Source organism: Calidris pugnax, unplaced genomic scaffold (genome assembly GCF_001431845.1).
Source record: "Calidris pugnax isolate Ruff unplaced genomic scaffold, ASM143184v1 scaffold11, whole genome shotgun sequence".
Classification (NCBI taxonomy): Eukaryota; Metazoa; Chordata; class Aves; order Charadriiformes; family Scolopacidae; genus Calidris; species Calidris pugnax.
In genome coordinates, this window is record NW_015090803.1 from 15,798,405 (window position 1) to 15,813,743 (window position 15,339).

The 15,339-nt window shown below is 36.2% G+C and overlaps 1 protein-coding gene across 9 annotated transcripts in view; it reads left to right on the forward strand.

Moving 5' to 3' along the window:
* DGKB (diacylglycerol kinase, beta 90kDa) overlaps nt 1–15,339 on the forward strand; it is a 467,667-nt gene that overhangs the window by 386,635 nt on the left and 65,693 nt on the right. The window lies entirely within an intron of this gene.

Genomic DNA, 15,339 nt, shown 5'->3' on the forward strand with positions numbered 1-15,339 from the left:
TAAGCACACCATGTGGCACTGTTTGCTACTACAATATTCAGTCTAGAAGTACCTGGAGATTTTGGACTTTAACTGTTTAATGTTATTATGATCCTTTTACTAGTTCTGAATATCCTAGTTTTTACATTTCATCAGCAGTAATTTTAATTTTTAAGTGACTAGTTATATTTTAGTTAATTGATATGTGTTGTGATTTTAATCCAGCTTAATTTATCTGGATGACAAAACTTTAGGAATAAAGTAACCTGCTATGGCTTGGAGGTTGCAATAAGTACTAGGACTCAAAATTTCTGTGTGTTTTGGCAATTTGACATATGTTCTCAGTATCTTGAAGTAGCTTACCAATACACTTTGTCAGGTGAAGTCTTATCAGCTGCTGTTTCTCTATTATGTCTTGATGTTCAAGAGGTGGAGCCAGGCTATTGGGTAATGGACTCACCAAAATTATGCCTTTTGTGTTTCTTCGGAACATAGGGAGACAGAACATTTCACCCTTTTAATAGTAGTGAAACACAATGTTATAGCCTCTTTAATTATTGCAGTTATGTATTTATTTGATACATATGTAACCGTGATTTCAAACTTGTGACTATTTTTGGTGTATTAGAAGGGCCTTGTTACACTCCATTTCCACTTTCCTGGACAGGAAAAAATAAAATAATAACAAAAAATATTAAAGACTGAACAGATCATCCTACATTATGTCAAAGCGTTCATTATGCGGACATTAAGCACCGTAATTTAGGAAAACTAGTCCCATGACTTAGTTTCTAATCACTTTATACGCACTGTGGATGGAAGTAGCTTCACCCAAAAGGCAATTTCAAAGCAGAGATTGACTTCTCAATATCAATACAGAGTACCTCTATCTCGTCACTGAGTACATGGATAATATTACTGGTAGCATTTTAGTGCTTAACAGGAGTACATGTCTTGGATTTCCCAGTTGTCCATATTTATTGCATTCCAGTTTGCAACACGGAGCTGTCTTGAGCATGTAAACTGGATTCCTATTAAAAGGGAGGGGAGCACGTGTTCTGACTGCAAATGGGTGTTTGGGTTAACACAACTCAAAGTAAAACTCAAAAATGAACAAATGATGTGAACATGTGAGAACCAAACGATTTGCTGTATAGATCCACTCATATTTTAGACTGCAAAGAATAGCCACTTAATTTTGCTAGCTAAGATAGGTTCCCAGGTCAGAGTGTGCTGCTTCATCTCAGTAGTCAAGATCATTGCTGAATAATGGAATTAAATCAATTTTATGTCTAGGCTTCTCAAATAGTTTTGATAAATCTGCCCACTGCAGAAATAACTGACTGCCTGTCACTTTTGAGACACTGCGATTCCTTCACTAGCTTTGTACAAGTGTATTTGAGAGCCCTATATTGTCTGGCTAAATGTTTTCTTAAGTACATCTGGATTGTACTTTTTAGTTTGAAGAAAACATTTTACAAAATGGTAATGTCTGGTGCAGAAATAGGTGTTGCTGTATTGGGAATCATGGAAAAGACATACCTCCTTGTTAACTTCTGTTCATTTATTTACTTATTTTGGAGAAATAAGTAGTTCATTTTATGTCCAAATAAAGCATCTAGTCACTTGACAAGTAAAAACTGTATTTTCTAGGATACAGTAATCAAACATCATCATCTTTTCATATGGATATATATGTATCAGGTTTTGGTGCTGGGTTTTGGTTTTTTTGATGTTTCAGTGTTTTATATCTACTCTTGTTTTAAAATCTTCTAGTATGTACATATCTATGATATATCTACCCACAATCAATTTTTTTCTAAGTACAGATATTAGATGTAACTGTGAACTAACCCCGAACGTTATTTAGATGGGACTTTTGTTTGGATATACTGAGAAATCCCAGGAATCAGTGCTTTAAGAAGATGAACATACTGCATAGAAAGTAAAGTATGAGTTCAGAAAAATAAATCTAAGTAACTGAGCTACTTGTTGTTTGGAAATTACATCCAAAACATAAGTTGAATCATGACAACGTATCTTGCATGAAATATATACCACTTGTGTTGTGTTAAACGGCAAAATTTTCTTTCTCACAGGGATACTAAATAAAATGTTCATACCTATTGTGACAAAAAGAAATCATTCTTTTGAAAATCTAGTAAACTTTTTTTGCAAAGTGCAGTAGGATTGATTTGGGGTGGATGTTGTTATGCTCTGATTTGCTTTCATTGCTGAAGTTCAGTTAGAGCCCTGTTCTGAAATGGAATCTCTTTTGAAGTTTGAAGTCTCTTAGGACTCTATTGCAAACATAGGTAACTTGGTTTTGCCCGAGTAGTTCAGTCACCTCAGTGGACTCATTCTTGAAGACGGTATCTATGAACTATTAATGGGTGAAACCTTTGGGCTATAAATATTTCAGCACAATACTTTCTTCTTATTTATTTTGTACATAGTTTATGGAGGTCTTTCATAAACTACGCTCTGGCCAGGTGACTTCTCCTTGCTGTTTCTAACTCTCTATATTTAAAACTTTGACACATTATGAATTTTGAGATCTCTAAACATGAATTAATTTCATAAGTTGAAAAAGTTAGAAACTGTGTTCTGTATACACAGTACATATGTTGCTGTTTACACTGGATATACACAGTGTATATTCAGTTTTGGTAGACTTTAGGTTATTTATGACATGGTACAAGGCATGTAAAATGAACTCTCTATAGTAATATTTTTATGAAATGCTATTGATAATGTAATGTCTAGATAAGGTAATCGCCTTTATTTTGTATCTTGTTTAGACAGTTTTGAGCAACATGGCCATTAACACATTACCACAGAGAAAAATAACTAATTATGGCTGTGTTGTAGCTGGTCTATGTTAAAACATTCAACTTGCAGAAGCAATGTTGTTTAGACAGAGTATCTAAGTGAAATAATTTAATTGCTGTCTCAACAATCCTAAGTAGGTATGTATTTTGATGAAAGCAAATAGTAGTGATATAATCAAGTTCTACCAATTTTGGTAATCAGTGTTGTAGGTTATTTGTGTTACGTCAGAGAAAAAAGAAAAAAAAGGTAAATTAACTGAAGTTGATCACGATATCTCTTTAAGAACTTAAGGTAATACATTTGGTATTCAGAATTCAAGGAAGCAGAAATACACCTAACTAATGAAAACCGGATTTATTGCATTCCAGTTTGCAACACTGAGCTGTCTTGAGCATGTAAACTGGATTCCTATTAAAAGGGAGGGGAGCACGTGTTCTGACTGCAAATGGGTGTTTGGGTTAACACAACTCAAAGTAAAACTCAAAAATGAACAAATGATGTGAACATGTGAGAACCAAACGATTTGCTGTATAGATCCACTCATATTTTAGACTGCAAAGAATAGCCACTTAATTTTGCTAGCTAAGATAGGTTCCCAGGTCAGAGTGTGCTGCTTCATCTCAGTAGTCAAGATCATTGCTGAATAATGGAATTAAATCAATTTTATGTCTAGGCTTCTCAAATAGTTTTGATAAATCTGCCCACTGCAGAAATAACTGACTGCCTGTCACTTTTGAGACACTGCAATTCCTTCACTAGCTTTGTACAAGTGTATTTGAGAGCCCTATATTGTCTGGCTAAATGTTTTCTTAAGTACATCTGGATTGTACTTTTTAGTTTGAAGAAAACATTTTACAAAATGGTAATGTCTGGTGCAGAAATAGGTGTTGCTGTATTGGGAATCATGGAAAAGACATACCTCCTTGTTAACTTCTGTTCATTTATTTACTTATTTTGGAGAAATAAGTAGTTCATTTTATGTCCAAATAAAGCATCTAGTCACTTGACAAGTAAAAACTGTATTTTCTAGGATACAGTAATCAAACATCATCATCTTTTCATATGGATATATATGTATCAGGTTTTGGTGCTGGGTTTTGGTTTTTTGATGTTTCAGTGTTTTATATCTACTCTTGTTTTAAAATCTTCTAGTATGTACATATCTATGATATATCTACCCACAATCAATTTTTTTCTAAGTACAGATATTAGATGTAACTGTGAACTAACCCCGAACGTTATTTAGATGGGACTTTTGTTTGGATATACTGAGAAATCCCAGGAATCAGTGCTTTAAGAAGATGAACATACTGCATAGAAAGTAAAGTATGAGTTCAGAAAAATAAATCTAAGTAACTGAGCTACTTGTTGTTTGGAAATTACATCCAAAACATAAGTTGAATCATGACAACGTATCTTGCATGAAATATATACCACTTGTGTTGTGTTAAACGGCAAAATTTTCTTTCTCACAGGGATACTAAATAAAATGTTCATACCTATTGTGACAAAAAGAAATCATTCTTTTGAAAATCTAGTAAACTTTTTTTGCAAAGTGCAGTAGGATTGATTTGGGGTGGATGTTGTTATGCTCTGATTTGCTTTCATTGCTGAAGTTCAGTTAGAGCCCTGTTCTGAAATGGAATCTCTTTTGAAGTTTGAAGTCTCTTAGGACTCTATTGCAAACATAGGTAACTTGGTTTTGCCCGAGTAGTTCAGTCACCTCAGTGGACTCATTCTTGAAGACAGTATCTATGAACTGTTAATGGGTGAAACCTTTGGGCTATAAATATTTCAGCACAATACTTTCTTCTTATTTATTTTGTACATAGTTTATGGAGGTCTTTCATAAACTACGCTCTGGCCAGGTGACTTCTCCTTGCTGTTTCTAACTCTCTATATTTAAAACTTTGACACATTATGAATTTTGAGATCTCTAAACATGAATTAATTTCATAAGTTGAAAAAGTTAGAAACTGTGTTCTGTATACACAGTACATATGTTGCTGTTTACACTGGATATACACAGTGTATATTCAGTTTTGGTAGACTTTAGGTTATTTATGACATGGTACAAGGCATGTAAAATGAACTCTCTATAGTAATATTTTTATGAAATGCTATTGATAATGTAATGTCTAGATAAGGTAATCGCCTTTATTTTGTATCTTGTTTAGACAGTTTTGAGCAACATGGCCATTAACACATTACCACAGAGAAAAATAACTAATTATGGCTGTGTTGTAGCTGGTCTATGTTAAAACATTCAACTTGCAGAAGCAATGTTGTTTAGACAGAGTATCTAAGTGAAATAATTTAATTGCTGTCTCAACAATCCTAAGTAGGTATGTATTTTGATGAAAGCAAATAGTAGTGATATAATCAAGTTCTACCAATTTTGGTAATCAGTGTTGTAGGTTATTTGTGTTACGTCAGAGAAAAAAGAAAAAAAAGGTAAATTAACTGAAGTTGATCACGATATCTCTTTAAGAACTTAAGGTAATACATTTGGTATTCAGAATTCAAGGAAGCAGAAATACACCTAACTAATGAAAACCGGTGACTAAATCTGTTAAACATCAAAGGCAATAATAATTACAGGCTGTTCTGAGCCAGGCTCAAACTCTCTAGAATAGTAACAGGGATGTGTAACACCTTGTTGCATTTGAGAGAGCTTGCAAACCATTTATGATGCTTTTTCAGTAAGTCTCTACAGAAACTGAGGTATATGTCTCTGTCAAAAACAAAGATACAAGCAGGGCATATATGTTGGAAATACCTTGCTGGATAATATACATAAAGGTTTATATTTCTGTGAAAAATAACAGGAAAAGAACAGTGAATCTGGAAAAGAGGAAGTACCAAACACAGAAATAGAAAATCTGTTGATGCATTTCTTAGAAAAAGTGAAGAGAAAGACAGCTTTCTCAGCCAAATCCTGATGATAAAACTGTTAGATAAGCAAAGAGTCTGCCTTCTGTTCAAGTCTTCCTATATTTAAGGAGGAAGATCTTTTGTCTGTAATGGTAAGGACGAAGTATGAAGAATGAAAATCCAGCATTGACGTTCTTTCCTAATGAAAACAACCCAAGAAGAACTGTGACATGTTTAACACACAGATCGGAAAAAAAAAAAGTAGAAACTGAGTTTCCTTAATAAGCAGCAAAATAAATTTAAAAGGATTATGGCAGATAGTGTCTCTTAGTTCCCAAAAAAGGAGGGTCCATATGCATCCTTCTCTGCCTATTAAAATAAGATTAAACATTGATGATATGTGTGTATGGTCAGACCATTGAGTGTTTGAAGTTCAGGGGGAGAATCCATTCTTATTTAAATGTAAACTACTATAAAACCCATGTGGAACTTATTTCTAGGGTGTAAATTTAGGAAGCATACACAGGATGAGTTCCAGTGTTACATGAATCTAAAATGCTTTGAATGTTTGGCTCGCAAATCCACTTCATTTAGTTATATAGCTGAATTTCTTTACTTGGAAAATAACACAAAATTACACTTGTATGAAATTTTCATTTATTTCCTAAATTTTGTTTAATTGCTGTGAAAGTAGCAGCATTTTTCATGAGTTTTTGTCAGTTTCTTTTCTGTCCTTGGTTGAAACTAGGAAGGCAGAAAAATTCCCGGAATAAATAGCAAGGTTAACCCTTGTAATCCAGATACGTGTTCAAAGTTTAAACATTAGAAAAATATCCTAAATTTATTTACTTTTCTTTTTCCTGTCTGAGCATGCACCATATATATGCTGAACATCTTAAAGCATAAAATGAAGCTTTAACCTAAACTTCGCACATTTCGGTGTGGAATATCGTGTTACCGTTATGTGAGTGTGTCTTTATAGTAAATCAAATCCTTGTGAAGATCAGGGTGCCATTAACTTCAGCGTCTAAAAACCAACCCTACAGCCAGCGTAGGTAGAGTCACCTCAAGAAAGGGTCTAAGGTGGGCAGAATAAAATGGTCACTGGAGGTAAGTCGCTCTCCATTTATTGTACGTGCTGAGGTACTGGAAGGCACTGAGATACTCAGTATGACAAAGTGATGGCACTGGTAATTTTCCTAACTCAGAACCTAGATTGTGGGTGAGTTTATGAGGGATGGGTTGGTATTCAAATCCCTTTGTCCCATATTAACTGCTGGAAATCGTGTGGCTTTGGCTCCTTATTTTTACTGCGTGTGCACGTTCACTGGAATGACGGGTAAATGGCACTTTATCCTGGCTACTTAGTTGTATTGTGCATTGCACCCAATAGTTTGTAAAATCTGAAAGGCAAATGTTCATTTTATGAAGCTATGATTTGTTTATGCTATTAAAAAAGCCTTTTCCCCTCTTTTTCCCCACTGGCAGCAAATCTTTAGGGTGCTCTTTTTTCTGGATACCTTTTTTTACTCAAGAGACGCTGTGTTCGGCAGGAGCCTTATTCATACAAGTAGTCCCATCAGCCTGGGAGGTGGAGTCCATAATTCATGACACAGTTTGAATCTTTTAGAAATATAAATACAATTCCTTGTTGCTGTGAAATACTGATTTTATTGTTATTAGGAAGTAGTAGGACCTTGAAAAATGGCTCGATAGTCTGTTTTGGTTTTATATTTATAAAGCATGTATATATGTTTCTGTGCAATATAGATCATAGTAGAAAAACAATTTCCTTTTATTTACAAGGCAGTTGAGATTGTCATTGTATTATACCTTTTGGTGCACAGAATGTTCATTTTCTTTCAAACGTTATTCATTGAAAGAGGATAATTATGGTGTATTTCACAGACTGCCAGAAGGAAAATGTATCTTTGAAAAGTTTCATTTCCCTTAAGTTGCTCATTTTCTATAGGAAGACAGAGCTATTAAGTAACATACCCATGACAAAGATTGATTAAAATGGCATAAAGGACTATCTTATCTCTAAGTACAGGGATTTACACGTATAACTCCTATGACATTAAATGCAGTAGGTGAAATTAACTCTAGCTATCGTATAAAAAAAGCCACAGTAAATTGGTCTGTACAGAGAACAAGGTGAGGGTGGGAGGGATGGCATGCTAAGTAGCAAGCGAGTATTTTTTTAGGGTACATCTACAGTGTAGCATCCAAATAATCAAGCCAAGTTCAGTGTCAGTGGTGTTAATGCAAAATTCTGCTGGGTTGCCCTTTGGCTGCTCTGTGCTGGAAACATCCCCTCGCTGGTGGGGCTAAGCCTCTCGTATTCAGCCAGCTCCTTAGAGCAGCTCAGGCTCCTCTACAGCATTCAAGGTAAATTTAGGCTGGCTGACCTGGAATGAGGAATATGCCCTTATGTACACCTCGTGCAGAGCCCGTGGCCCATGTCGGCACATGGACCTGCAGAGGGCTCATGTGACCCACTCCATGGTGCTCCCAGTGTCTAACTCTGCTTTGCTTCATGGCTCTTGCGCCTTATTAACCCAGATAATTGAGTACTTACCTCTGTGACAGACGTTAGTTAAGATATGGTAAATGGTGAGGGTTAGATGTGGTGTTGGGGGATATGGTGTAGGAGAGAACTTTAGAGTAGGGAGGATGGTTGGACTTGATGATCCCGAGGGTCTCTTCCAGCCTAGATGATTCTGTGATTCTGTGTGAATGGAATATCCAAAGATTTTGGTTTGGTTTCTTCTCCCTACTCACTGCAGAATTAGTAACGAATACCATTTCTCACTGTAGCAAAACTGACCTTCTTACCCAGATTTTTTTTTTTTTTTTTTTAATTCCCATTTCTAGCAGTGAATGCAATGGTTTTGCTGCTATTTATCTGCGTGAAGATTTGACTTTCATTTGTAAAACGCGCCTTGCAGTATGTAAAGTTCTATAATAATAGGCTTTTTTTTATCCATGACAAAGCTAAAGGTTACCTTTTCTAAATTCTTTCTTTGAGTCTTTCCTCCATGTTGGTCTTTGCTCTGACCATAATTTTGCTACCGTGTTTCAGCAGCTCATCCAGCCTAGCAGGTCAGTCTAGAACAGAGCAGTGTGCCCAGGTGGCCAACAGCATCCTGGCCTGTATCAGGAATAACATGGCCAGCAGGACTAGGGAAGTCATCATCCTCCGGTGCTCAACACTGGTGAGGCCACATATAGAATACTGTGGTCAGTTTTGGACCCCTCACTATGACAAAGACATTGAGGTGCTGGAGCGGGTCCAGAGAAGGGCAACGGAGCTGGTGAGGGGTCTGGAGAACAAGCCTCATGAGAAGCAGCTGAGGGAGCTGGGGGTGTTCAGCCTGGAGAAAAGGAGGCTGAGGGGAGACCACCTCACTCTCTACAACTCCCTGAAAGGAGGGTGTAGCCAGGGGATGTCGGGCTCTTCTCCCAAGGAACAGGCGATGGGACAAGAGGAAACGGCCTCAAGCTGTGCCAGGGGAGATTTAGATTGGATATTAGGAAAAATTTTTACACTGAAAGGGTTATTAAGCATTGGAACAGGCTGCCCAGGGAAGTGGTTGAGTCACCATCCTGGAGGTATTTAAAAGACAGGTAGATGTGGTACTGAGGGATGCAGTTGAGTGATGGCTTTTGTCAGTGTTAGGCTGATGGTTGGACTCGATGATCTGAAAGCTCCCTTCCAATCTCAGCAATTCTATGATTCTAATATAGAAGACAAGTAATTGTTATTTGAAGTTCATTGTGCTGTGGATAATGGCACAGATATCCACAAATGTGGATATTTTTACAAGAGCATTAGCATAGGACATAACTCCTTTTTGGGGTAGTTCCACCAAAATTATCATATTTATATAAATGAGTTATAAAGCACCATAGCTGAGGGCAGAATTTCATATTTTCTATATATCAAAATGTGGATGAGAAAAAATTAACAAGTTTCAAAAGAAAAAAAAAATCAGAGTGTGTATATTTTAAAACAGATATATTTAGATGACAGTTTGGGTTTTGTAATCACATAAATATGTGCTTTGTCCTCTGTTTCAGCAAGAATTCCATAACAAAGATGTGAATAAATTCTAAACAATCTTTGTTGGATGTGTCTTCTACATTGAATATTGATTTATGTATACATAGTTACATTTTTAATTTTAATTTTTTTTTACAGAAGCATGCATTCTTATATTTTTGTAGGGCTTAATTTTTATTTTCTACTGCTATAGGGCACGGGTAACAATTATTGCAGGAGTGTTAAACCCATCTGAGAACAGAAAGTAGCCCCATTTTAGTTATAAAATAACCATTTGTATTATGGTACTTTGATACAGAGTTTTTCTTTAATTAACAAAGTGAAAACATCTGTTACTGTCTCAGCGTAGTTTTTTGAGTTTCTTACTAGTTTTATAATTCATGTGTTTCTCTGCTTCTGATGTTTTTCAGATATAAATTATTTGTAAATGTTACTTTTCTTTCAAAAGCCTACAGAAACTCTACAATTAACTAACTACAACAGGTGTTTCCTTTCTTGGGGAAAGGAATGCATATGATTATTGTAATTTAGATTCCTGTGTGAGTTAAGGAATTGGCCTGTTATTAGAAAACATTGCAAGCACAAGGAAAATTATAAATATGAAGCAGAAAGCTTGGTTGGATTTAGGGCCGAGACAGTTTTAACCCTTTCAGGCTCTTTTCACATGTGAACGTTGTGGGAGATTGCCACCCCCAGCCACCAAAATCCTAAATGTGACTTGATATATGCATATGTGGCTTAGATTCACAGTAATATTTTCTGATGCCAAACATATGTTTTTATATTGTGACCTTTGTACAAAAAGCTGCAATAACCATTCTGCGATATTCAATTTGTTTAATGGCAGACAAGTATTCCCTAGGAATGTCTGATAGTGTATTACTCAGATTGTTTGCTCATTTAACCCTGCCCCAGGTGCCTGAATCTTAGATTAAAGATACAGAAATAAAAATAGAATAGCCTAGCAGATCATTTTTGGCTGCTGTAATACATAATCATATCCTCTGATCCATCCTAGTTTTCTATTACTTGTTAATAGAAAATTTCAAGTTCCTTGAGTGTTTGCAAAAGGTGTCGGGTTGACAGCAATTTAATTTTGAGTAACAACAGGAGAGACAGCTTCAGTTAATGCACACTTTAGTATTGCTAGTAAAAAATAAGTAAAATATTCTAAAAATATTGGTGATATGAAGAACACAGACCACAGGTTAGGTGTATATATACTTGCATTACTTACTAGAGGTGGAAGTGGAATTTACAGGAGAAAATTAGTGTTTGTGTATGAGACAGAAAGAGAGATGCAGAAAAAGAAGCACATATTAAAGCAAAAATGTCATATGCAGTCTGTTGTATTAAAAAAACCTGAATTTGATCTGTTGAGGTGTGGGGTTTTTTCCTCATTCTGCAAAGGCTTGTGTTAACCAAAGCATTCAAATAATCTATATATGTAGCTATAAATATATATTGGAATCATGCAAGTATTTCACTAGTGCCTAATTGCTCTGCAAGGAGAGAATATACTTTTTCATACTTGCTGTTGTGATCAATTTAAAGATATTAATTTTTTTTTCCTGTTTCTCCATTTCTTTTCTTCATAAGAGCACCCATGATCTGCTAGCAAATATACCATTACAGAATACTGAGTAGCAAAAGTGTGTGTCCAACCACACCAACAAAAAGCTCTGTTTGGTGTTGTTTCAACATAACATATTTACAGAGACGAGTGTAAGCCTGGTGATTTTTCTGCACTTGTGCTGATGTGAAGTCAAATTTAAGGAGAAGGCGTTCGGTCGGACCACGTCATCTCCCTGACCTGCCCCATTTTTACCTGCTGTCTTTAAATCGTAGCCTCCCTCCTGACACTGTTAAGCGTTGCCAGTAAAACCGCCAGGTTGTTTATAAGAGCACATTGTAAAGCAGGTTGTATTGGAAAGTATGAGCTGCCCGACAAATTAATGGCATTGTGAGGCGCTGCCTGCTGGGGTGAAAATAAATTGTAAGAAAATATAGGGAGACAGGTAATGGGCACTAGCTATGCTGCACAACACTTTCCAAACTGCTGCTGACTGTGTGCCAATAGATATGGCAATAACTGTCAACAAGATTTACAATACTTTCACATTTGCACAGTGAGAGTAGAAAGGCTGAAAGAGTTCTGTAATTTTATTTAAAGTTTAGCGCCAAACTATTTCTGGACCTACTATTTCCAGGCAACGGGGTTACGAACACACTGCTTATCTTTCAGATGTGTCAGTGGGAGGGTTTTTTTTATTATCATTGGAAGACCTTGAAATTGAAATAAGAAAAATAGCAGTAAAGCAGAGGTATATACTTAATTGTAAAAACCAAGTAGGTACGGTGTTGCCGTTGATTGTGTATGTTGTGATTTCTGATAACACTAAATCGTGCTGCCTATCTGTAGCCCCAGTGGGTGGCTCCTGCAGGCAATACGTCTTCTGGCTGTGCTTCTTTCCCTGATATTGAGAAGGCACAGCTTAAAGCTACTGTGGTGGCTTTGTTGTCCCCTTGGCAGTGTGTTCCATGCTGCTGACGTCTGCAAGAGGCCGATTGAGCAATTTTAAAGGCCCATTGTGCAAGGCTCAGGAGTTGTCCCATCATCCTCCTTATCAGTATTCAGACACATGTCTTTACACTTACAATGACTTCTAATAGTTGTTAGCACTGCAGAGATGGTAAAATTATGGGTTTGAGATGAATTTTCTTTTTCTGGTTTGCACATCCTCAGTGGAACTTGTAAAAAACTTCTCTGTGCGTTATTTTATAATGAAGACTCTGGTTAGTAGTTAAATAGCTTCTTTTCATCTTCTCAGAAAGACTTGCTTATGTTTTTCAAGTGGCTTCAGCTGCCAACCAGTAAGAAAGTTTCTTTAAAATATGGACTAGAGCCGCCATGGATTTGTAATAAATCACAGAAAACGTCTGTGTACCTCTTTTTTGGGAGGGGGAGGGTGGTGGAGTTGTGAGCAGGGTCTAATATATTGTTGAGTACAGGAAGTGATAAGCTTAAGAAAAAAATAGCCTTTTTAGGACGCAGTAAGTAATCGGAGCAAACTATTCCTTGTATTACTTTATATGAGCTATAGGAACAAATTGGCAGTTTGTGATTATTGTTTATTTGTTCTTTGGTAACACGTGAAGGTCTCGGACACAAGACTTTATAAACACAGATCCAATGAACGTTTTACACTTGAAAAATCACAGAACCGAAGGATAATTTAGGTTGGAAGGGACCCCTAAAGGTGATCTAGACCAACCCTCTCAGCTTAAACTAGGTCTAATTAGATCAGGTTGGTCAGGGGCTTGTCAAGAACTTACGCTCTAAAGAGTCTAAGAATTTATGATCTAAAGTTCATTTACTGAAATCTAAGGGTTTGGTTCTTGAATGCAAGGTTAGATCGTCCAGTCTCATACTGCACGTGTGTGACCCTAATTCAGGCAGTCAGTATGTCATTTGTTTTATTTTCATCCAGAGGCTCCTTACTGCTCTCTTAGAAACAGGCTGCCCAGGGAGGTTGTGGAGTCCCCTTCCTTGGAAATTTTCAAGACCCACCTGGATGCTCCTGAGTAACATGTCAGAGGCTCCTACTGCTCTCTTAGAAATAAGAATTCTCTGCTGGGGACTTGCCCGCTGGAAAGGGCCTCAGTAAACCCACCCATAGTATCTTCTAGAAGGCCTCCCCTCCATTTGTCTGGACTCCAGATAGATATATTTGAGAATATAATTTTCCTTCTAAAGTCTTTCCGAATTCTTTGCTGGGGACTTGCCTGCTGGAAAGGGCCTCAGTAAACCCACCCATAGTATCTTCTAGAAGGCCTCCCCTCCATTTGTTTGGACTCTAGATAGATACATTCGAGAATATAATTTTCCTTCTAAAGTCTTTCCACTTCTCCTTATTGACCTACTTCTCATCTCTCTTAATTTCAATTTTATTTTGTTCTGAGAAAGTGGCGGAAAATTTAGGACCTCTACATTCCAAAAGGTGTAGAGACCTGTAAAAATAATAGCAATAAGCTCCCTGGAGTGCAAAGGGTTTCGTATTTAGGTGACCTACAGATAGTCAAAAGTTTCTCATAGGTGACCATTTTCTCTAGTCTTTGTGAAAAAAAGCTATTCGTGACTTGAGTTTTTAGATGTATTCTGTTAAAAATATTCTTCACCAGTTTTGGAATGTTTAGAACCATTACCTAAGAACTGATAAAATGGATGATTAAGTCTTTAGAGCATGAAAAAGTTATGTTAGTAAGAAACAATCAGCAATTTTTGTTATAACATCGGAAATCATATTAAGGTGTAGACACTTTGAGAATTACTGAGTAAGACGTAATCAGAAGACATTTAAAACATCAGAAAATAATTGCTGTATAATTAATTTGGGGGTGATGGAGTTGATTAATCTAGCTCTGGCTGAAGCAATTTGTGAAACTGTCGTTTTCTACAGGTGAAAATCTGTATGGTTAGTCTCATATGTATATATGACAATGCTTTTCAGCTGTAAAATTGCTACTCCATTATCAAAATATACAGAGCTAGTTATTTAGATATCAATTCACGAGGATATATATGATGGGTTTTTTTAAATATTCTCAGCCTACAGGCTCTTTTCTGTAGTGAGGAACAAAGGCTGTTCCAATATCACTGTGATGTAGTCACTCTGTTTATATACATGTCCAGGTTTATAAAACTTTGTCTGATGATTACCTAAGCTCTATTTGGGTGCAAATACTAACAAGATAAGACAGTATAATACTAGAATACTTTTCAGTAACTTATATTTTAAAATAAAACTTGTTTTTTAAAGTAAGAGTCAGTCTAATACTAACATAAAAAGTAAGGGAAAAAATTCTAGGTTACAGAAGCCTGTTGGAGAGGGAAGAAATCATGTACCTGCAATGTATATTTAAAAAAACAAACAAACAAACAAAAAACCAACCATAAAATTATTCTGTTCTTTTGGGGTTTTTGAGTGTATGAATTTTCTGCTTACATTGTATCAAAAGAATTATTTGAATATAAAGAATGAAGAGGTCACTTTGATCAGACCTCTATGAAATAACTTCTTCCTTCTTGAAGGAGAGAGCACTGAATATCAAATCTAATATTGCTTGCTGTGATAATAATTTTAAAATATGTGTATTTATAATGTTTGAAGTTAATGCAATTTGGTGATTACTGTGTGTGATGGTGACCCATACTAAAGCATTTCATTGTGTTGCTACAGGATTTTCTCAGAGGGGTGATTATTGTATATATGAAAAAGTCAGTTTACTAAAATATAAATGATACAGGAGTTGAAAATCCCAAATATTTTATTCCAGCTAGAAAGAGCTCCAGTTATATTTCTTGCACTTTATTCCCCTCATACTTTAAACTATCCTTATAGAGGAAAGAAAATGCAGATGAATGACTGACAAGGCTTTCTCTCCTGGGCATCTCTCTTGGGCCCCACTAAAATTCCTTGGGAAAGGAGCTTCTGTTGACCCTCTCCTCTGAGCTGCTGAGGATGACTGTCACGGTGTGTGTGATACACAGAATGTGGCTGGTCTTTCTTCAGGCATGTTCTTACTAC